The following is a 9861-nucleotide window of genomic DNA, read 5'->3' as shown; positions in this document are numbered from 1 at the left end:
GGGCTTTAGGAAGCTACCTTACATTGAGTAAGATGATTGGTCCAACTATCCCGGTACTGTCTACACTGACTGTCAGCAGCTCTCCAGGATTTCAGGCAAGAGTGTACCTAGATGTGCTGAGAACTGAACCTGGCATCTTTTCTGCTGTGTCACTGAGCTCCTGTCTGTCTCTAACACCTAATGTAAGATTCCAGCCCTCATGGTTCTGAGCAAAGGGTTGAATTAAGTAGGAACATGGGAAGCTGTCTTACAGCGAGTCAGATGACATGCTTCAGTATTGACTACACTGACTTGCATCAGCTCTGCAGGGGTTTTTGGCAGGAGATATTCCTTGCCCTACCTGGAGGTGCTGGGGATTGAACACGAGACCTTCTGCATGCAAAGCAGGTGTCCTCCCGCTGAGCTAGAGCCCTCCCCTTAGCCCATAGAATAAGTGGCCCATGCGCTTGGGTGGTGCCCAGAGATTCCAAAAAGTCGGCAACTTTTAATGTAAATACAAGCTACATTAGGGGAGGCAGGTATTTCTTATAACTTTCCTATGCCGCAAGAGAGAAATTGCCCAGCAGCAAATTTACGAGTGCTGTTGGAAGCTAGGCGCAAATGAACAGGCATTATTGCTAGTCCCCAAGTGGCGAGGCTCTGCTGTTTGGCTAAACATAATAAACAAATTTTTATTAAAGGGTGGAATTAGAAGCTGGTCTCATGCTTACCACTCATTAGAGGGCACTGCTGCATTAATAGATAAACCCAAATTCACCTTCGTGGTTACACTCTGAATTCCTATTGCCTTTTAATTGGAAAGGTGGGTTCTATTCTGTTTTGCTTTGTTTTTAGGGAGGGGGTTATGATAGAAGGGATATTTCAGAATGAGGGTGTGGAGTTGCTAGTCTTTATCCCAATCATCAAAACTACCCCTGTCTATTATTCTGTTTAACGCAAAGCAGACTAGGTTGCAATCTCTGCTGCTGTGACCTTAGGCCCTGAGGCTTAGGGAGATCAGTATACGGTGTTCTTCAAGGACGTTAATACTGCTGTTTTTATTTTCTTTTAGTGTGGTGCATGAAAAGCAAATCTTCCCGTCCTGCTATGCTGTTTCCCCTTGAGTGTCTTTCAATGTCTTGAAAGTTTAAACCAGGGGTCAGCAAACTTACTGTGCCTCGGGCCGGTGTCTCCAGTGCCAATTGCACGGGGGGCCGGAGGGCAGGGGAGCGCATGCCCATACGCTTGTGCCCACGCTATTTCCGGTGCACTTCCAGGTCAGGGGAGCACTGGAAATAGCTTGTGCACATGTGCATGGGCCTCCTCTGACCCAGAAGCACACCAGAAATACAGTGGCGCCTCGCAAGACGAAAAGAATCCGTTCCGCGAGTCTCTTCGTCTTGCGGTTTTTTCGTCTTGCGAAGCAACCCTATTAGCGGCTTAGTGGATTAGCGCTATTAGCGGCTTAGTGGCTATTAGCGGCTTAGCGGCTTAGCGGCTAAGCGGCTATTAGTAGCTTAGCGGCTTAGAAAAAGGGGGGGGGAGCAAAAAAAATCACAAGACTCGCAAGACGTTTTCGTCTTGCGAAGCAAGCCCATAGGGAAATTCGTCTTGTGAAGCGCCTCAAAAAACGGAAAACCCTTTCGTCTAGCAGGTTTTTCATCTTGCGAGGCATTCGTCTTGCGGGGCACCACTGTAATGCATGTGCATGCACAAATAATGCTTGCGCATGCGCACAAGCTATTTCCGGTGCTCCTCCGACCCAGAAGTGGGCAGCCAAGCAGCGCAGCACCGGTAAGAGTGGGCAGTGATGGTCGCCGCAGGCCAGATAAACAAGTCCCTTGGGCCTTATCCAGCCCGTGAACCTTAGTTTGGGGATCCCTGACAGGCAGGGATCCCAACAGCAGGTGGCAGCAGAGCCAATGATGGGCAGAGCCAACAAATTCTACTTTTGTCCCCATCCTCCTCCTCTCTACTGTGTTCTACAAGGGGCAACTTTGAGACTAAGGAGAAGGAAGCAGGCAGGGCCACACCCTGGACTGGATGTAAGTAGGAAGGGAGGCAGGTGGTGAGTTCCTGAGGACAGGCTGAGTTTGGCAGGGCAATGCCCCTATTTGCTCCCTTGGATCAGCCTCCACTGCATGTATCTAAATCAAGGGTGCCGATGAAGTTCTCCCATATCTCCTTTGAGGCAACCACCAGTGTGGTGTACTCAGTGGCGTAGCGTGGGTTGTCAGCACCCGGGGCAAGGCAAGTAATTTGCGCCCCCTAACCCATGGATTTTAGCAGGGGGCAGAGAGCTGCGAGTGCGAGCGCGCCCCCCACCCAGATGTTGCGCCCGGTGCGGCCGGCCACCCCTGCACCCCCCAAGCTATGCCACTGGGTGTACTGGTTACAGTGTAGACCCTCCAAGTGCCCCTATTTTCTAGGGACGGTCCCATGTTTACAAAAGGCGTCTCAGTTTCCGATTTGATCCCAAAATGTCCTGCATTTCCTTACGACGCTCCTATTTTCATCAGAGAAATATTGGAGTGTTGGACTAGGACCTGGGAGACATGGGTTCAAATCCCTACTGAGCCATGAACCTCACTGGGTGACCTTGGGCCAGTCGGCTCACTCTCAGCCCAACCCCACAGGGTTGTCGTTGTGAGGATAAAATGGGGAGGAGGAGAACACAGTATGCCACCTTGAGCTCTGTGGAGGAAAGGTGGAATGTAAATGCAATAATAAATAAACAAATAAATAATTGCAATAATCTGTTGTTTGGTTGTTTTTAAGATTCCCTTGCTGGTTTTTGCTGTTTTAAAGAATGTTCTTTAGCTGTTGTGCTTATGTCAATTTTTAGATTTTCTTTTTTGTTGCTGTTTTCATATATTTATAAAGGTTTGGGCTGTTTACGTTTGTTTTTGTACTTTGGATGGATTTTGAAAATGCTCCCCCAAAAAGCAAGGCTGTATAGGCAGTGTATAAATGTAGCAGGAAAATAAGTAAACCCAAGTTCAAAAATAAAAGAAACTAAATATATAAAACAGAATAAGGATTCCTGGTTAATATAATTTTCTGATTTATGGGATATTTCCAACCTTCCCTTCATTCTAAGTTTTAACAAAGCCGCTTAAATAAGCAGCTGAAATACGGGAAGTCTAGAGAGAAAAGAAATCCTGATAGCATTTCACTGAGAAAACTGGACAAAGTCTGTGTAATTTGAGGAGAAAAGAACAGAGAGGTTCCCTCTTTCTTTCTTCAGACCTTGTACCTATCAGGGAGACAATTTAGCCAGAGGGAAAACTCCTTCAGAGCTACACAGCCAATCAGGGCATGCACTACCTCAGCAAACCTCATGCCACTCTGCCTGGTTGCCAAGCAACACCTCTACTCACATCTTGACTTACTGCCAATAGAATTAACCCTTAAACTACAAACTGAATGATCCCTGCTGCTGCACTTGCAACAATATGGTCTCAGGGTGGGTACAATACAATAAAATGATTAAAAAAATCACTATGATAAAAACCAACTGACAACAAATTACAAGACTTTTTGTAATTTAAAAAGTAGGCATATATCCTTAAAATACGTTTTGAGTTTATTTCTCACCCATCCCCTAAACAGTGGGTGGGGAGAAAAACAAAAAAACAACAAAACAACAAAACAAAACAAAACAACAACAAATTACTGTATTTTTCGCCCTATAGGACGCACTTTTCCCCCTCCAAAAATGAAGGGAAAATGTGTGTGCGTCCTATGGGGCAAATGCAGGCTTTTGCTGAAGCCTAGAGAACGAGAGGGGTCAGTGCGCACCGACCCCTCTCGCTCTCCAGGCTTCAGGAGAGCCGCAGCGCCAGCCCCACAAGGTCGGGGGACAGCGGGGAGGCGGAACGCCGCCATCCCACTGTCTCCTGATGTGGTTTGGAGGCTGACGGCGGGGAGACGCGTGCTTCTCCCTGCCGCCAGCCCCGCAAGCTCCGGGGACAGCTGGGAGGCGCAGCGCGTCTTCCCGCTGTCCCCAGACCTGGTCTGAAGGCGGGTGGCGGGGAGAAGAGCACTTCTCCCCGCTGCCGGCCCCACAAGTGCCTGGGGGAAAAAAAATAATTTCCCCCCCTTTATTCCCCCCCCCAAAAAAACTTGGTGCATCCTATGGGCTGGTGCGTCCTATGGGGCGAAAAATATGGTACATCTCAGTCCTACTGCCACCATCCCTCAATTGACCCCAGCTGTTGAGGAAGGGGATTCAAAGATTGGTGGGGGAGGAAATGGAAGGAATTAGTTACCTCCCCTGTGTCAAAGAGTGCTTCTGTACTGTTGCTATTTTGAAGTGGAATTCAATCACATACTGGCAAATTTAGGCTGTGCAATTAAAGTTGGTTTGTTTCTCCCGTACAACAAACCCACTCCTACCCACCCCGAAATCCAGACTTGACAGGAAAATGCACTGGAAAGTAGAAGCTAACAATTGCTTGACCCAGCACTGGCCCCACATGCACTGTGCATTTAAAGCAATATCAAATCACTTGAAAGAGCCATAGTTCTTCTCCCAATGAATCCTGGGAGCTGTAGTTTGTTAAGGGTGCTTAGACTTGGTAGGAAAATCCAATTTTCCTCAGGGAGCAACAATTCGCAGTTTCCTGGGAAGAGTGACTCTAGAATTGTAGCTCTGTGAGGAGAATGGGGGTCTCCTAACCATTCTTGATGCTTTTGAATTCTGGTGCTGGAGGAGACTCTTGAGAGTCCCATGGACTGCAAGAAGATCAAACCTATCCATTCTGAAGGAAATCAGCCCTGACTGCTCAACTGGAAGGACAGATCGTGAAGCTGAGGCTCCAATACTTTGGCCACCTCATGAGAAGAGAAGACTCCCTGGAAAAGACCCTGATGTTGGGAAAGATGGAGGGCACAAGGAGAAGGGGACAACAGAGGACGAGATGGTTGGACAGTGTTCTTGAAGCTACCCGCATGAGTTTGACCAAACTGCGGGAGGCAGTGGAAGACAGGAGTGCCTGGCGTGCTCTGGTCCATGGGGTCACGAAGAGTCGGACATGACTAAACAACTAAACAACAACCACTCTTAGCACCCTTAACGAACTACAGTTCCCAGGATCCTTTGAGGGATGCCATGGCTCTTTCAAGTGGTATGATATTGCTTTAAATGTACAGGTGGGGTCTGTCATCTAAGCTCCATACCAACAAATCAGAACAGATACTTGATAAACAACTGATAAACAGGTTACCTGGAAGTGACCACCTTTTGGTGTTTGTATTCCATGCAGTGTGTCCCATGGGTGGTAACTACCTTTGCACAAAATACCAGTGAGGCAGTTTCTCTCAGTTTTCCCTTCCAGTCTTAAGTTAAGTTCTCTACATTTCCATATCACTTTGTGATTTATTTATTTTTCAAAAGTCTTCTTGACGATTCACCAGCATTTTAGTGCAGAATTCTTCTGAAAGGACCCACTTTTGTGTTCATTTTTTTGCCCCAGTACAGATTTTTGGCAAAGCTATTTCCCCAAACCTAATACATTTTTGTACGTTGGTTTCATTTTAGCGGCAGAACTGCATTGCAAAAGGTGGAGAACGGCAGAATTTGAAGGATGGATGTTTCTCAGTTTGTTTATTGTTTGGGAAAGCATAGATTAAGAAAGTCCGCCTTAACATGTGAACCGAATCCAAATTCTTCCCTACCCCTAAAACGAGCTTAGTTTGGCCCCTTGGGGATCTGTGCCATTTATTAGACTGTGCTCTATGTTGCTGGAACTGTGGAAAGCTTCTCTGTGATGGGTGACTCACCACTTCTGTCTTCTGTGAATTTGCTGCTCACTCTTTTGACATTTCCTTGCACTTGGCTTCCTTCCTGCTGGAAGGTGGTTGTCAGAGGATCTTCCCACAGAGACCACCACCTTTAAGAGTGCAAGCTCAGAAGCCAAGACGATGAGCTGCTGATGGCCACAGAGAGACAATCAAATGGCCCCAAGCTGCCAAGGTATCCAACTAAAACAACTAAAATCAAATAAGAACCGTGCACTTACTTTATTCAGTATATTCCAAACAGTGAACGAATGAAGGCAGACCTGTTAAGATAAATATAGGATAAATTATGTTACTCTGTGTGAACATCCAACCAAGTGTAGAATTTATACTTACAACAAGCATGTAAGTTAAAACAGAGCACACTCAATTTATATTTTCATGTATGCCTAATTGCTACTTAAAGCAAATCTGGGCATATTAAGATAAATCAGAGCCATAGCTACAGTGGGGTTAGCCAGGTTTTTTGCCCCAGGTGAAGCCTCCAGAGGGGTACCATTGAGGCTACCAGTTTCTCTCTGTGTGTACACAGATGTGTATGGGGTGTGTGTGTGTGCGCGCGTGTACGCCAAATTGGGTCTTTGACCAGTCAAAAGAAGCCTAGTTTCGCACCTGGATAAATAAAAGATACTGGGGGTTCACAGCACTCCACTCACAACTCCCCTGCCACGCTTCCCTCCTTAATCCTTTAGAACTTCCCCTTCTCACCCCAGGCAGCTACTAGCTTCACTTTTCACCTTCCCAACCCCATTTCTCCATGCAAATCCAACACTGAGATGCGGCACTACAAATCCTGCAGCGGGGACTATGTGAAGACAGTGTTACATTTTTATGTATATGGTGGGGGGGGGGATCATGTTAATGTTGCATGAGTGTCCAAACAGATGTGGAATTTATGCTTGCCTTAATGCAGCTACTGAGAATTTTAGACACTCATGGGGGGGGATTGGGAGGAAGAACACACCAGTTTATTTCTTGTTTCTCTATATACATCATATTATTGAAAATCAACCCATCAGTACACTGCAGCAGCAGGGGATACACTCCTTGGAAGCCGGATCCCCTGCCCTTGTGGATCCTACCACCTGAGTCCTCCCCTGGCCAAAAGGATGAGTGGGCCATGGCTCTGGATGTTACAAAATAAATAAAATAAAATTATAATATAATATAATATAATATAATATAATATAATATAATATAATATAATATAATATAATAATATAATATAATATAATATAATATAATATAATATAATATAATATAATATAATATAATATAATATAATATAATAAAAAAATTATTTATACCCCGCCCATCTGGCTGGGTTTCCCCAGCCACTGTGGGTGGCTTCCAACAGAATATTAAAAACAATACAGCATCAGACATTAAAAACTTCCCTAAACTGGGCTGCCTTCAGTTGTCTTTTAAAAATAAAATAGTTGTTTATTGCCTTGACATCTGGTGGGAGGGCATTCCAAAGGGCGGGCACCACTACCGAGAAGGCCCTCTGCCTGGTTCCCTGTAACCTCACTTCTCGCAGTGAGGAACCGCCAGAAGCCCCTCGGCACTGGACCTCAGTGTCCGGGCAGAACAATGGGGGTGGAGACGCTCCTTCAGGTATACTGGACTGAGGCCATTCAGGGCCTTAAAGGTCAGCCCCAACACTTTGAATTGTGCTCGGAAACGTACTGGGATCAAAAGATCAAAGCAGACTTTAAAGCAGTGTTTCTCAAACTTGGGTCTCCAGCTGTGGTTGGACTACTACTCACATCATCCCTGACTACTGGTTCTGCTATAGCTAGGGATGATTGGAGTTGTAAGTCCATGTTAGAGAAACACTTGCTTGACGTATTGGCCATTCCACGTCAAAGTGCAAGTAGATAAATAGGTAGCGCTACAGCGGGAAGGTAAACAGCGTTTCCGTGCGCTGCTCTGGTTCGCCAGAAGCGGCTTAGTCATGCTGGCCACATGACCTGGAAGCTGTACGCCGGCTCCCTCGGCCAATAAAGTGAGATGAGCGCCACATCCCCAGAGTTGGATACGACTGGACCTAACGGTCAGGCGTCCCTTTAACTGAGGAAACATCAGGCCCAAGGGTTGGCATCTCTCTGTCTGACCTTTGAGAATCTCCCCAGGCCTCACTTCTCACTGACCCCTTTTCATACTGCAAGTGCTTTTGGAATGTGTCCTTGAACCCTAATAATGCCTCTTGCTTGCCTAGATGGAGGATGGGGAGTGGTGTGTGTGTAGAAATCAACCTGGTACATCAAGGTAAAAATCAGCATCCATTGCTCCACCCACTTTTGCCTCCGGCTCCACCCATCACTGGAATATGGCCCTCAGATGGTTGCCTAGATGTGAATGCGGCCCTTGGGGGGTAAGGTTCCCTCCCATTGTCATATAGGCTTGCATTGTTGGTTATACTTGGCTCTTTATAGAGGACTTTAAGCATTCACATAGGGCTCCCTTTGACATTTTAAGCTGTTGGGTATTTTTGTTTTATTATCTTCATTATTATCTGGATGTCTTTCTCAGGCTTAAAAGCAATGCAATCTTCTTTCTAGAGGTGTGTCATGATGCCTCTCACCTAGCTCCCATTGCATCTCTCCCACAGCTTTGTGAGCTACACAGATTACATCTGAGAAGGAGCACTTCAGTGGGTGGGTGGAAATGAGTAACTTGCTATAAAGGATAAGCATAAACATGTTTTGCTAAACTAGCAGTGCAGTAGTAGTAGTAGCAGTAGTTCAAGCTGATGGTTTACGGCAACAATGTTATTGCAGTGTGAAGATAAAGGAAGCTGAAGCAATATAAAGGGCAGATATAATAGTCAATAAAAATACAGGCACAAGTGGGGACCTGCAGCAAAATGCCCTTGTTCAACATACTCCATTCATTGTTCTTGCCTTTTGATTCTGTGTGCTTCGCATGCTTTTTGAATTATGGTGCTGGAGGAGACTCTTGAGAGTCCCATGGACTGCAAGAAGATCAAACCTCTCCATTCTGAAGGAAATCAGCCCTGAGTGCTCACTGGAAGGACAGATTGTGAAGCTGAGGCTCCAGTACTTTGGCCACCTCATGAGAAGAGAAGACTCCCTGGAGAAGACCCTGATGTTGGGAAAGATGGAGGGCACAAGGAGAAGGGGGCGACAGAGGACGAGATGGTTGGATAGTGTTTTCGAGGTTACCAGCATGAGTCTGACCAAGCTGCGGGGGGCAGTGGAGGACAGGAGTGCCTGGCGTTCTCTGGTCCATGGGGTCACGAAGAGTCGGACACGACTAAACGACTAAACAACAACAAGCTTCGCATGCTGGTAATGGCTGGTCAGCATTCTGCGGCCACTGAGATAGGCCCATCTTCACTGAGCTGGAGATTTTTTTGGGGAGCAGTCTAGTCTTAGAGTCCCCCTTTTTTGTACTGCAACCCTCAGGAGCCCCCCCCCAGCTGTACTGTAATGTCCCTCTTGTGCATGGGTGTTGCTGTTTTGGCTGCACTCACCTCTGAACATTGGAACCAACGGGAGCAATAATGTCACAGAAGAGGAAAACGAGGGGGAACTTGAGAGCTAGACTGCAAGTTTGGAAAGCAGATCTGGACTCTGTTCCTTGTTTTGAGAATTGTTCACCCATCTGCAATGTAACTTGTTCAGCAGTAAAAGGATATGAACTTGTTTCTGGTCTATGCGGAAGACCCAAAGGGAGTAAAGGAGGAATCTCTCCACTGGTTTGACTGGCGATGGTAAAGGCTCCAAATGCATGCACACTTACTTGGATAGAAGCCTCACTGAACTCTGGGATCACTTCTAAGCAAGGATGGGTGGATCTGTCAAACTTCAGTTTCTCATTCTTGCAGTCTTCAGTTCTCTGCATCTTCACATCAGTTTGCAACTTTTAAAAAAGAAGTCCTCATAATTCAGCGTTTTTCTGTAAATTTATCCCAATAGAAATATGTGTGCATGCTATTTTGCCTGATCTTCCTATATATTTTAAAATGTAAGTCTGTTGTCATGCTGCAGTTAACCTGGCCACCAATAGGTGGTCATGCCAACTTCAGTATGATGGCACAAGAACAGGCAGGGA

The sequence above is a fragment of the Podarcis cretensis genome (genome assembly GCF_951804945.1).
Source record: "Podarcis cretensis genome assembly, chromosome: Z".
In the NCBI taxonomy this organism is placed as follows: Eukaryota; Metazoa; Chordata; class Lepidosauria; order Squamata; family Lacertidae; genus Podarcis; species Podarcis cretensis.
Note: the sequence above shows the minus strand (reverse complement) of the source record.